This window comes from Xenopus tropicalis, chromosome 9, assembly GCF_000004195.4.
Source record: "Xenopus tropicalis strain Nigerian chromosome 9, UCB_Xtro_10.0, whole genome shotgun sequence".
In the NCBI taxonomy this organism is placed as follows: Eukaryota; Metazoa; Chordata; class Amphibia; order Anura; family Pipidae; genus Xenopus; species Xenopus tropicalis.
Genome location: NC_030685.2, coordinates 51,279,066 through 51,291,221, shown reverse-complemented (window position 1 = coordinate 51,291,221; position 12,156 = coordinate 51,279,066). Strand labels below are relative to the sequence as shown.

At 37.2% G+C, this 12,156-nt stretch overlaps 1 protein-coding gene across 5 annotated transcripts in view; it reads left to right on the top strand.

The window, feature by feature from the left end:
- The window catches only part of pard3b (par-3 family cell polarity regulator beta), a 673,678-nt gene that overhangs the window by 371,110 nt on the left and 290,412 nt on the right, over window positions 1–12,156 (top strand). The gene's annotated exons all lie outside the window — the stretch shown is intronic.

The following is a 12,156-nucleotide window of genomic DNA, read 5'->3' as shown; positions in this document are numbered from 1 at the left end:
TTTCTACAGACATTAGTTTACTGAAGTGGCTGAATATAAGTCAGATTTCCTCATTAGATATTGTATTACATTACTTGAAGTGAACTTTTTCATGAAAAACAGTTTACAGAATTATGATATGAATGTTGATTTTGTAAATATTTTTTTTTTAATGCTTATATATTTTGTTTGCTGGTTTACCGGAACAAAAAGAAATGGCTAATTAAATAAAACTTTGCCTAACTTATACACCAATGGTATTTTCCAGACACAGTGTTATGCAGTTTGCCTCAGTTCAGGAACACATAGCAGCTAAAAAAGAATGTTTGTGTTCATTATTCAAAATGAATAAAAATGTAATTTTTACCTGCTGATTGCTTTGTATGGGTTACTGGAACACATAGAAACCTAGAAATCTAACCTCTAGAAAAACCAGCAATTTGTAGTTCTACCGGCTGACTGATTAACTTGATACCAGAAAAGACTTTTGACTGGTTACTACTACAGTTTCTCCTATATTCGCACTTAAATAAGGACTCATAAATCTATCAATAAAAGTAGCCCAAGTAGGCCAATATACATTTTCTTAGTTGAATTGTGTAAGGAAGATTACAACCGTTCACCTTCACAAATTGCTTTTCTTTCAGTTGAATGACAATAAATTATCACTAAAAGTTCTTTGGTGCCCAACTTAATAATCATTCCTGGGTGCTTAATCTAATTGTATCTGTTGTATGTAGAAAAGTAGAAGAATTTCCAAAAACTGTGCAAACTGTAGTGTGTAGTGATGAGCAAATCTGTCCCGTTTTGCTTCGCCAAAATATTCACGAAACTATGAAAAGTTTGTGAAAAAATCTTTGTTGCACAGTGAATTTTTCCATGGCAAATTTTTGTGCCCATTTCGCGAAGAAATCCGCCAATGGCAAATGTGGAAATTTGTTGCAAATCCACACCTGACAAAAAATTTTACTCATCAATAGTGGTGTGGGGCCCTTTAGCTGAGATTTGGCTTTGTCCCTTTTCCACAGCAGCTTATTCTGACCCAGGCTACTCCAAAAGGGTATACCAAGTTAGAATGTGTATATTTGACACACAAACTTCAGCACTGTTCTTTTTCATGACTTTGTTTTTCCCCTTAAATACCAGCATTTTTCTCTGCTGAATGTGTGGGCATAGCATACTATAGTCTACCCTTTCCCTGGCTGTTATTCAAGTTTTACATGCATGGTCTAGACATGGAAAATATATTAAATCATGGTATGGGCAGATGGCTCTCAACAAGCAGGTGGCTCTGTTTGAGGTGTTGGAAGGACAATAAGTTATTAACATCAAAATATGGACACTGAGAGCAGTAAGAAATGTAGCCAGCTTTCCTATTAAAGAAAGCAGAAAACATAGGTAAAGAAGTCTGTAATTTGGCCTAGTCAAAGTCTTACGTAATATTACTGCTTATTTCTTCTTTAAGTATATTTCAGCAGCAAAATAAACAAAGGAAGAGTTATGTTTAAGTAGCATAAAACACACCAATACACACTTCATTATGAAATAAAGACAACAAAGCCTTTAATAAACATAAAGTATTCCTGCTTTATTTTTAGCCTATGGCCTCGAACCCTTATATGGTCATGGAACTCATTTATATTTTAAATAGGGGGGTACATTTTTGATATTTGTGACAACAGTAAGGGCAAAGTGTACATCACTTTTCATTAAAAACAATGGTTTTGTGCAAGAACTCTAACCAGTGCCTGCCATTTTTGGTAATTCAATCAACTTTGATTCTGCTTGACTCTCTTATTGATTTAAAGTATTAAGAAATCATAATTCTATGGGGAAATAATGTGGTCATATAAGATGTGGAAATGTATGAATTCAAAGTCCAAAAGATAATATCTGCACCCCTCAGCTTGTATTAAGGCACAATATGCCCTACAAAAGAAGGAGGCACTAAAATGATTTCTTTCTAATACATGATGCATGGATTTAATTGAATCAGTGTCTGTGGACTCCAGTGCTCACCGGTTCCCAGCCATACAGTTTTGGATGTCAGTGTCCCCAGAGTCTAGCAGGTGTAAGCAGGAAAACCCAGCCGACAGTATTCTGCTGTGAGTGTTCCAGAGTGTTTCAGTTCACTTTTCTGGCTGTTAGTCCTGGCAGTTTTCCTTCAGAACATATACAAACCCAAGTAAAAGTACTCTACACCAAGCAAGTGCAGCAAGAACTTTTAGAATAACCACAGTGAGGCATCAAGGTCAGTTATTTTCAGTAGATCAAACATGGAATGGAACTCAAGTTATACAGTGACCCCATCCTTCATCAGCAGTGCAGAGTGCTGATGGGTTTCCTCTTCCCTGTTCATTCAACATCTTCTGGTCAGTTCTCTCAGCACTACAGCTGGTCAGTGTTTGAAGAAGCCAATGCAGTCATATGGAAAATGCTGAGAGCAGTGGAAAAACATTTTCGCTGTTGTGGATTGTTTTTCCCACAGGGTGAAAAAATAATTTCTGATTTTAACGTTTTGTTTCCAGGAGGGACTGCCAGACAAAATCCATTTGACACCCTTTAAATACCTATCTTTAAAAACATATGTTTCCTATTAATGCACACTTAAAAATCTCTGAATAAACCTCAGCCATTTACATCTACATCCATGTCTGCTTACCCCTTGCCCATTTATGCCCATCCTTGGCCCTAATCTATCACAATTATTTTCACTTCAGGGGGGACATGATAACAAAGTAAAAGTACATTAGAGGACGTTATAGACCGTAATGGGGCATCTTTTTCCAATAGAAAAGACTGACGCACCAGGGTCCCCCCCAACTTTAGACTTGTGGAACAGAGCTTTTATTTGAAGTGATGTAGGTGGTTCTTCTCGATGAGGGCAGTAAGATTGCCCTGCTGGGTAATGTTGTTATGGTACATTATATTAATGTCTTTAAGAGGGGCTTGAATTATTTTTTGAACAAGCATAGTATCCAAGGCTACTGTGATATTAAAATTTACACTTAGTATAAATGCTGGTATATGTAGTTTTGTGAGTGTATAACTAGGTCTGTGTAAGTATGTGTATGTACAGTATGTGCTCTGGGGGTCAGTTGGAAGGGTTGAACTTGATGGGTCAACCCAATTTAACTATGTAACTATAACTATTTCCTGTAACTGTTTACAATTTTTGGGTATACAATTATGCCTTAATGGGGACTTTCCTATTTATTTTAAAAATGTGATTAGTGTAGAACATAATTATTAGAGGTTTTATATAATGGTGACTTATACAGTCTGTCACTGTATGGGAAAGAGGAGAACATTTTCAACAACAAATTTCCCAATTACAAATATGACCTAATTGCCAGAATGTTGCTCAGTGTGAGGGCTCATTGGCAGACAGAATAGACTACCCTTTAATCCCATCTGATTAAATGCAATCAAGCCTAAAATTATGGTGGATAATATGTGATGACATATAATTCTGGTAATTGTTTATGGTTGTGGAACAACACCTGCTTTGTTGCACTGTCGGCTGACAAGACTGCAAGGAAATGAGCCAATTTTTGACCAACTTTAGACCTTCTTTTATGCTGCTGGCTTTGTTCAATACATTCACCCAGTTACATCATTTTAACCGTATAGTAGGAATGAGGGACACACCTTACGAACATGAAAACTGTGTTACTTTATACATTTGGGGAAGTGAAAATAGAGTAGTAATGTCGTGATTTGTAGACACTTACTACCCTACAATTTTTAATTACAGTGACTTGATAGCTTTAACTATTATGTCATTCAAAAGCAGTCAATTTATTTATTATAAATAAAAAGATAGTATAATGAGATGGCATATTGATCTAATAAGAGAGAACAAGTTTAGGATTATGCATAACTACTTCTCTGGCAAGTAGAAAGCTTCCCGCATTCCCTTTCTTTTGTTCTTGCTTTGATCCAATGGATGGCTGTTAAAAGTAGACAGTCCAGAATGTTGTCTGGAATCTTGCCATGAGCAAAACAAATTTCTGAATTCTCATATTGTGACATCTTATCTTATTTTCTAGAGAGGTGATTTAACACCTGATTCTCAAGGAAGATTTCAGGGGGCAAACATTGACTTTGTCAAGGTAGTACTTATAATAAAATATTCATAGATCTTCTGAAAAGCTTAACATATGTTAAGGATATAGAGCTTTTCTAGTGCAGGAAATGTCCTTGAAATCTGAGAAACTATTATTCTTCTAACCTCATTTGCTTACAATTTGGAGCATCATTCTAGCGTGCGTGTGAAGTTTGATTCTGCAGGCATTAGTGCACAAGTATTTCATTTTCTGTAATGACATATGTTTAATGGTAATTTATCACACTACCAGAATGCTTCTAACTGTATTTTTCCAGCATTAAGCTGTAGCATAAATTAACCTAACACATGCAGAGAGACTTGCAGTTTGTATGCGTTTTTTATAGTCCCTTTGTGGTCTTGAAATCATACCTCATTAGTGTTTTATCTGTTTTCTGCTCACTTATCCAATTTTTCCCTGATCTAAACATTTACAGAGTCCTTTTCTTCTCTTCTTTTGGCCCCTTCCTAGAAAGGCAGTTTATCAAACGCATCTAAATTTGTCTCCCCTTTTAAGAATCAATAACTTAAACTACATTGTTTCCTCAGAGCAATTATGTGCCATTGGTGTAATATGTTAAACTTTGGGAGATGCCATCCATTAAGGGACTGTAAATAGCAAGCTGGATATTTATGATTTTTAGCATTTATTCTAGTGTTCAGTTCTAAATACCTGAGTTAGCTAAATGTTATATATCTGCACTAGGGGAACATTCATAATATTCTTGCAGGCTGGTTATTGCAACTAACTGATGTTGTTTCCTTATGCAAATATAGAATTTTCTAAGCCCTTGTCCTTAAGATTATCCTGTGAGCAAATAAAACCATATTGGATATCTGGGTACGTCTCACACAACAGATACAATGTTGCCATGGTCACCATTCAATCATTTGTGAGATGAGAGTTCTTTACAGTTTTTTTTTTTTCCATCCTGTGGATAATTTCTTATTGATGCTTAATAAAGCAAGTGACATTATGCACATTTCAAGTTAGTCAAAATCTATTGACCTTTAAAGTGGCACTCGAAATATGCATCTCCTGTGATGGCCAAGTCAGCAGTGCTGCGGCTGAATTTCCTCTCGCAGATCACGTCTGTGGCATCCGAGCACATGATGAAATTCATCTTTCTTGGATGTGATTCTCTGAGGTTTGCATTCTGCTGGGCAGGCGTGACCGAGAGCTATGCTTCTGTAAGCCAGTCCAGAACTGTAGCATGTCAGAATCTGAGAAAGGTACCATTTGCTACTCACATTTACTTATCTCTCTACAATTTGCCTTTATGCTCTTTAAGAAAAAGGAGTATTCTATTTTTTTTAAAAAGATGTTGGAACTAATGGAAAGGAATCCTATCTCAGAAGGGTCCAGTGTGCCAGGGCATGTTATTGGGTGTTTGGGCTATTACTTTCTAGTAATAGTTCCCTGATTTACGGAGGCACTCTTATTTTGGAAAAATGTGGAAGGAGATTTTGTTGCGGTTTCACAAATCGATGTTTATTGACTGCTCCTATCCTTTCAAGTTAAAATTAATCAATTAATAAATCGTATGTTAAAGAAATATTGACATTGTCTTTGCGTGCTATTTTTAATATTGCCATAAAAGAATGTACCCATTCTTTCACATTATCTATCTGATCCCCCGTGTTCCTCTATGAGGGGACTGCCATTCAGTATTTGTACAGCAGGAGTCCATTAGCATTAGAAGCTATCACTGACAGGCTGAGAAGGGACAGTCAGGCTTGGCAAAACAGTCAGGTTTAGGAACTCTAAATAACGTGACCTACAGGTAACTTTTAACCTACATTAATATTTTAAGAGTAGTTTCTTTAATGTCAGTATCTCATATGATGTTATAAATCTACTCCGCAAAGGTTAGTCTGTAAATTCCCGGGTTGCACACTTTAGGATAAAGTTGCACAAAAGGACACTAGATCACACATGCATGTAAGGAGCCAGTATAGTACAATTCAGGCTACTCTGGGAATTTGACACATGCTTGCCAGGGAAAGTACAGTAGCACTGATAATGCCTGGTAATGATAATTCTTAAGCAAAAAGGAGGCCATTTATATCAACCATTACAAATTATGAGAGGAGGCCTGCAGCACTGCCTGTCAGTAACATACAATGCCATTTTAACATCTTTACCGAACTGTTTCCCAACTGCAGGCATGTAGTAACATAAAAATCAACACACGCCTAAATAAGACCTGTGCCATTGGGACTGGATACATTCACAGCACAGTGGGTTTCAGTTAACATTTACCTAAATACACTATCTGATCTGACTGAATCCAGACCCCTGGACTATTTACAACCCACCCTAATAAACCTTAATTACTTTCACTATCTTCACAAGTTATCTCTATCTATCTGTAACTTGCTAATTTATTGCTGGTGAACACTTCTCTCTGATCTATCAGTATAAATGTTGTGCCATTTCAGTTCTCTTTTGTATTTTGCCTGATGAAGGGGCCTTAGAGCTCCGAAAGCTTGCAATGTATTTTTATTGTTAGCCAATATAGGTATCATTTCTACAATACTCTTGTATTTGTGTTTTGTTGTTTTTTTATTATAATTTCACCTACCTAAATGGAACTTATTTGCAATTTGGTTCTTGTTCTCTACCATTAAGTGTTTGAAATGGTGGGGACATCCCTGCATCTCAGCTGACCTGAACAAGCCACTGATGAATGGCAAAGTATTTTCAGAATAACTCCGTAAGTCCAATGCTTTAGACTTATCACTACTAGATACAGTATATTAAGATCTGGATCAATGAAAACCTTCAGACATACTAATAATATCCTGACTGGGCTCAGTTTGCTGCTTAAAATTGATTTATTTGTTAATCTGCTGTTCTGTGACAGGTTATCAGTTTTGCTATGTGCCTGGCAAGATGCTGCCTGGTAGATTCTCGTGGGACAACTAGTTACTGTATTAATCTAACTTACAGAAGGCTAACTTATGGTGTACTGTCACTTTGAAACAAGTCTGTGTCAGATCTCCCACATTTGACTGCAGTGCATTTCAGTAGAGGCAGGCCTGACATGTGATCCTGCATACTTGCAGATGTGCAAGAGACTTAATACTCAGATAATCTTTTAACAGAAGGTTTAAAGTTACATGCAGTGTTTTGAATGCAGAGGTAAAATTAAGCCATCTGTTCATCCTACTGGGTACTGTAATAGGCTAGTTATTAAAAAATCTTTTTTTTAGAACCATACAGGATATCTAAAAAGAATCTCCAGCAATACCCAAATCTGAATCTTAATCAAATTTGGTAATTATAAACTCACATTTAACATTAAAATTCTACAAGTTTTAATATATCATTGTTTCAAGATATCAGCGAAAATCCGAAGAACATGAACTAAATCTGTGTGTATAATTTACTCAGTACTCAGTCAGCCAGACCTATATACTCTGTTAGGAAAGATTGAAATCATTCAATGTATGGCTTTAGTTGCATTACCAAGACAAACTCTTATACAGCTATTAAATCCAGGATTTCGACGTTGGCAAGTACTTTATTTGCAATGTAGGGTACTGATGATAGTTGACACTTTTGTGTTTGCTTTATTCTTGTATTAAAGAGGAAATGCACATAGACGTGTAAATAACTTTCTTTTTTCTTGTGGTTTATGATATTTAAAGTGATATCTGGTTTTAGCATCACTGAACCAAGCTGAACTATATTGAATGAAGCCTTCTCATTTCCCAGTCTGTCATTCACACCCCAGCCTTTTTGCATGTTGCACAGCAGTTTTAAATGGATGGTTCAAAAAGTAAAAAATTTCTCAAAAAGAGAAATTAAGAGGTTAATCACACGCCTGTATCTCGGTATTACACTAAGAGGTAGATTTCATTGGAGCTCACTTCTCCACCAATATAAGCCTGTTTTCTCTACTTACCTTCCATTTTTTTTTTTATAATTATCCTTTGCTCAGTTTAGCTGAGCCCCCCCCCCCCCCTTTGTATCTCCCTTAGCAATGTACTCCCCGAGTTACCATAGCTTTCTTATTCCCATCAACTCTAGTGACCCATATGTTACATATGTAGGATTTTGCATTAACCTTTTATCTCAAAGTCTTTTTTTTTTTGTTCTAAAAGTTTTAAAATGTTGTGTCAGTGGGTTCTGAGAAATTGGGGAGGTTGCAGACCTTGAATCTCTTTCAGCTTTCAGTTTGACAGCTATGCCAGTTTGCAAAACAGCATTATTATGTAAATGCTCTGGTCTTGCTTGATTTGGCTACATTTCCTATTTCCCATATTGAACAATTTTCATACCATTTTAAACACCGTGATGTGCTAAACAGGCCTATCCGGTGACACGGTGTCTGTGTGTCTGTTATACTAGTGTTAACATTTCTATGCTCCATTGCCTTTAAAAAAAACACATACTACCCAGAACATTTTTAACATTTGCAGAGTGCTTTAAACATGACACCACCACATTAAAAAGGAAGAAAACAGGTTTTACATGTGTTTTACATTTTAGTAGATTGCTTTTAAAGTAGGTTTATTTCAAACTTGGATAGATAGGAACATGAAGCTTACAGCATTCCAACTAGAGTAAAAACCTACCCCAGGGTCGGTGTCCAGGGCCCCCTGGGTCTGCCACCTTTGGGGCCCCCACCGTAGCTGCAATTTTCTTAACCCACAGGCATGCCTTCTCCACCTAACTTGTTGCTAGGGTTTGGGACTCGATTAGTGGACCTACAAGGGTGAGGGCCCACCGGCCCAGTTCAACCCTGAGTGTCCATTGGGGGTTTCAGGTACCTGGTAATTTTTAAAGCTAAAGGATTTCACCCAGTAGATCCAGGATTCCCTCGGCCCCCTACATCAATAGATGTAGCACACTTGTGGCAAAAGAATTGGATGCAGACATCATTAAAATGCTGAACCTGCAAATGATGCCTGGCATTCTGCAAAAATATTTGAAACAACCGCATCTTATTTGCAATGAAGCAAATAGTTTCATAGGGTTGAAAAAAGACCAGAGTCCATCAAGTTTAACCCTTCCAAGTAAACCCAGCACACACAGACCCATACTGACCTATCTATACACTCACATACATAAACCATATATACCAACATTAATACTAACTGTAGATTTTAGTATCATAATAGCCTTGGATACTATGCTTGTTCAAGAACTCATCTAGGCCCCTCTTAAAGGCATTAACAGAATCTGCCATCACAACATCACTAGGAAGGGCATTCCACAACCTCACTGCCCTCACAGTGAAAAACCACCTACGCTGCTTCAAATTAGGGATGCATGTAATCCAGGATTCGGTTTGGGATCCTTTTTCAGCAGGATTCGGATGAATCCACAGTTCTGGCCGAACCAAATCCTTGAAATCACGTAACTTTTTGTTACAAAATGTTTTGCCCCTCGCTGCAGGCACAGTTCTTTTCACCCCTTAGTTGCTTCATTTGCATATGCAAATTAGGATTCAGTTTGATAATTGGTCAAATCTTTCATGAAGAATTCAGGGTTTGGACTAATCCTAAAATAGTGGATTCGGTGCATCCCTACGTCAAATGGAAGCTCCGTTCCTCTAATCTAAAGGGGTGACCTCTGGTGCGTTGATTGTTTTTATGGGAAAAAAGAACATCCCCCATCTGTCTATAATCCCCTCTAATGTACTTGTACAGAGTAATCATGTTTTTCCAGAGAAAACAACCCCAACCTTGACAGTCTCACCTCATAGTTAAAATCTTCCATCCCCTTAACCAGTTTAGTTGCAGTCTCTGCACTCTCTCCAGCTCATTAATATCCCTCTTAAGGACTGGAGCCCAAAACTGCACTGCATACTCAAGGTGAGGCCTTACCAAGGACCTGTAATGAGAATTTAGATTACAAGAGATCTGTATGTGTTATTGCTCTTTTTTAATGCTATCTCTAACATTTGGTGATTTTCGGGCGTACTTACCTTTAACATTCTAATATTTAACGTCCTCTGTGCACTTTAATACATGCATGCAGACAGATATGTTGATATTAGATGCATAAATTAACTGTTGATTATTAAGAAATGGCACCAACTTTCATGTGATACCTTTTAAGATGTAGTTATTCAGAAAATGACAAGCAGACCTTATAAATAATGAAGTGAGTTAATATGACCTGGAAGTCATAAAGCAGAAGCATCCTTTGTGCTATAATTTGCAGATATAGGCTTTAATCACAGACTTGCTGCAAGCACTGCCTTCACTGAGGGAGCTGAGCATTTGAAGGCATCACTTTACTTGTGGCTGGTGTGTGTGTGTGTTTGTGCATGCACTACTCCTTGGCACACCACAGAGGCTTCCATTTCTTTCTGAACTTAACCCATTTCCTATTTCTTGAATGATATTTTGAGATATAAAAAGACTAGTCCTTCAGATTCAGAGTAGCGGAGAATCATTTAACCCATGTACTGTTTAGCAATTTGTGCTTCAAAGCCTGTTCATTATACATTTAAAAAAATCAGGCACCAGCATTTTTCTAATTATGCAAAGTATACTGTGAGATTATATAGTATTCCGACTCACTACAAAAAACCATTATTAAGCTGTAAGGATGAGTACATTTTTCTCCCTAGTACAGATAATCCTTATTGAAGGCAATACAAGCATATTGGGTTATTTAATGTTTTAGTAGACTTAATTTATTCAGATCCAAATTATGGAAAGACCCCTTATCTGGAAAACCGCAGGCCCCAAACATTTTGGATAATAGGTCCCATATCTGTATTATCTATAGCCCCTTGCTTTTTACCATGTGGGTTTGGTATCCTCCCTACCCTCCCCTTCTCCAGGCCTGGACTTCCATTCTGTGGATTCTGGCAAATGCTAGAAGGGCTTCTGTTAGATGCCATAGACACTCACTATTTATTGGGCCTATGTGGGGCAGTCTGGGCCTTTTTTCTACTTGAAATGCCAGGGCCTATTTTGAATTCCAGTCTGGGCCTGCCCTTGTCTATCTATGAAGCTTTCTGGGCATGGGTTTAGAAGACATTGGAAACATGGGATTTTTTCTGTGAAATCAAGTTGTAGCAAAATGCCTTACTTTTGCCTTCCCACTGACTGAATTTTGGCAATATTCCATAGTTTTTCAAAATTTGCCGGTGTGAAAACTTAAGCGTCACTTTCAAGGCAGTTGCCTTGCGAGTGACGCTTAAGTTTTCACACCGGCAAATTTTGAAAAACCATGGAATATTGCGTAGAATATTAAGTGACTTCAGAAAAACAAAACAACATGTATTTTTCCCACTGAAGATTGACATTATTGCTGGTGAGAAAGCATTTGCAGGAGATTAGTCTCCCACAGTAAACTTATTCCTCTAATCAGGTCCTGCCCAAAAGTCAAGGGCCCTTGTTTAGAAAATTAAGGCAGGAACTTTTGTTTGCCTCCCCTTGTTTGTCTCTTTGACCTCCTGTTTGTTTAGAGCTTCAGTGCTTTAAAATGATCAACCACCAATTGCTTCTTCACATATGATTCTCAGAAGGGGCTTTATATTGACATTGCCATTTTGGCATAAGCAGCATACTCTTCATCATGGAATAACCTTTTAGCTAAATACATATAGTTATGTTCCTCGGTTACTAATGAACTAATTCACTATTTGTAGAGCAGTGAAACACAAGAATACTTAATTTAGCAGGACATCTATTGTGCAATATGTGTGCTGTTTGAAACCTTGTTTTGGGAAAGCCCATTGGGGGATACGTTGCTCAGTTTAAAAAAATACAAAGGGAATAATTTAATTAAGTGAAATATTTGTATAAACAAAGGACTTAGAATTAAAACCAGGAAATGAATGGATAATTAATTAGTCACAGGTATGTTTTGAGCCTTTGCAGGAAGTAATCAGACTCCAAGCTAATATTCTCCTATAAGTCCCTTATCTTAAACACCAAACAAATATTATGTTTCAGAAGCAAATTGCTTGGCTAGTCCTGGTGACTTTGTCTGTATATTTTTTCTTCTTTGTTTTACTTGCATGGCAGTTAGGAATAGCAGGACATAGGTTTGTGGTCTGTGGGAGAGATTAAAATTAGCAGCTTTTGTGCTCCTCTTC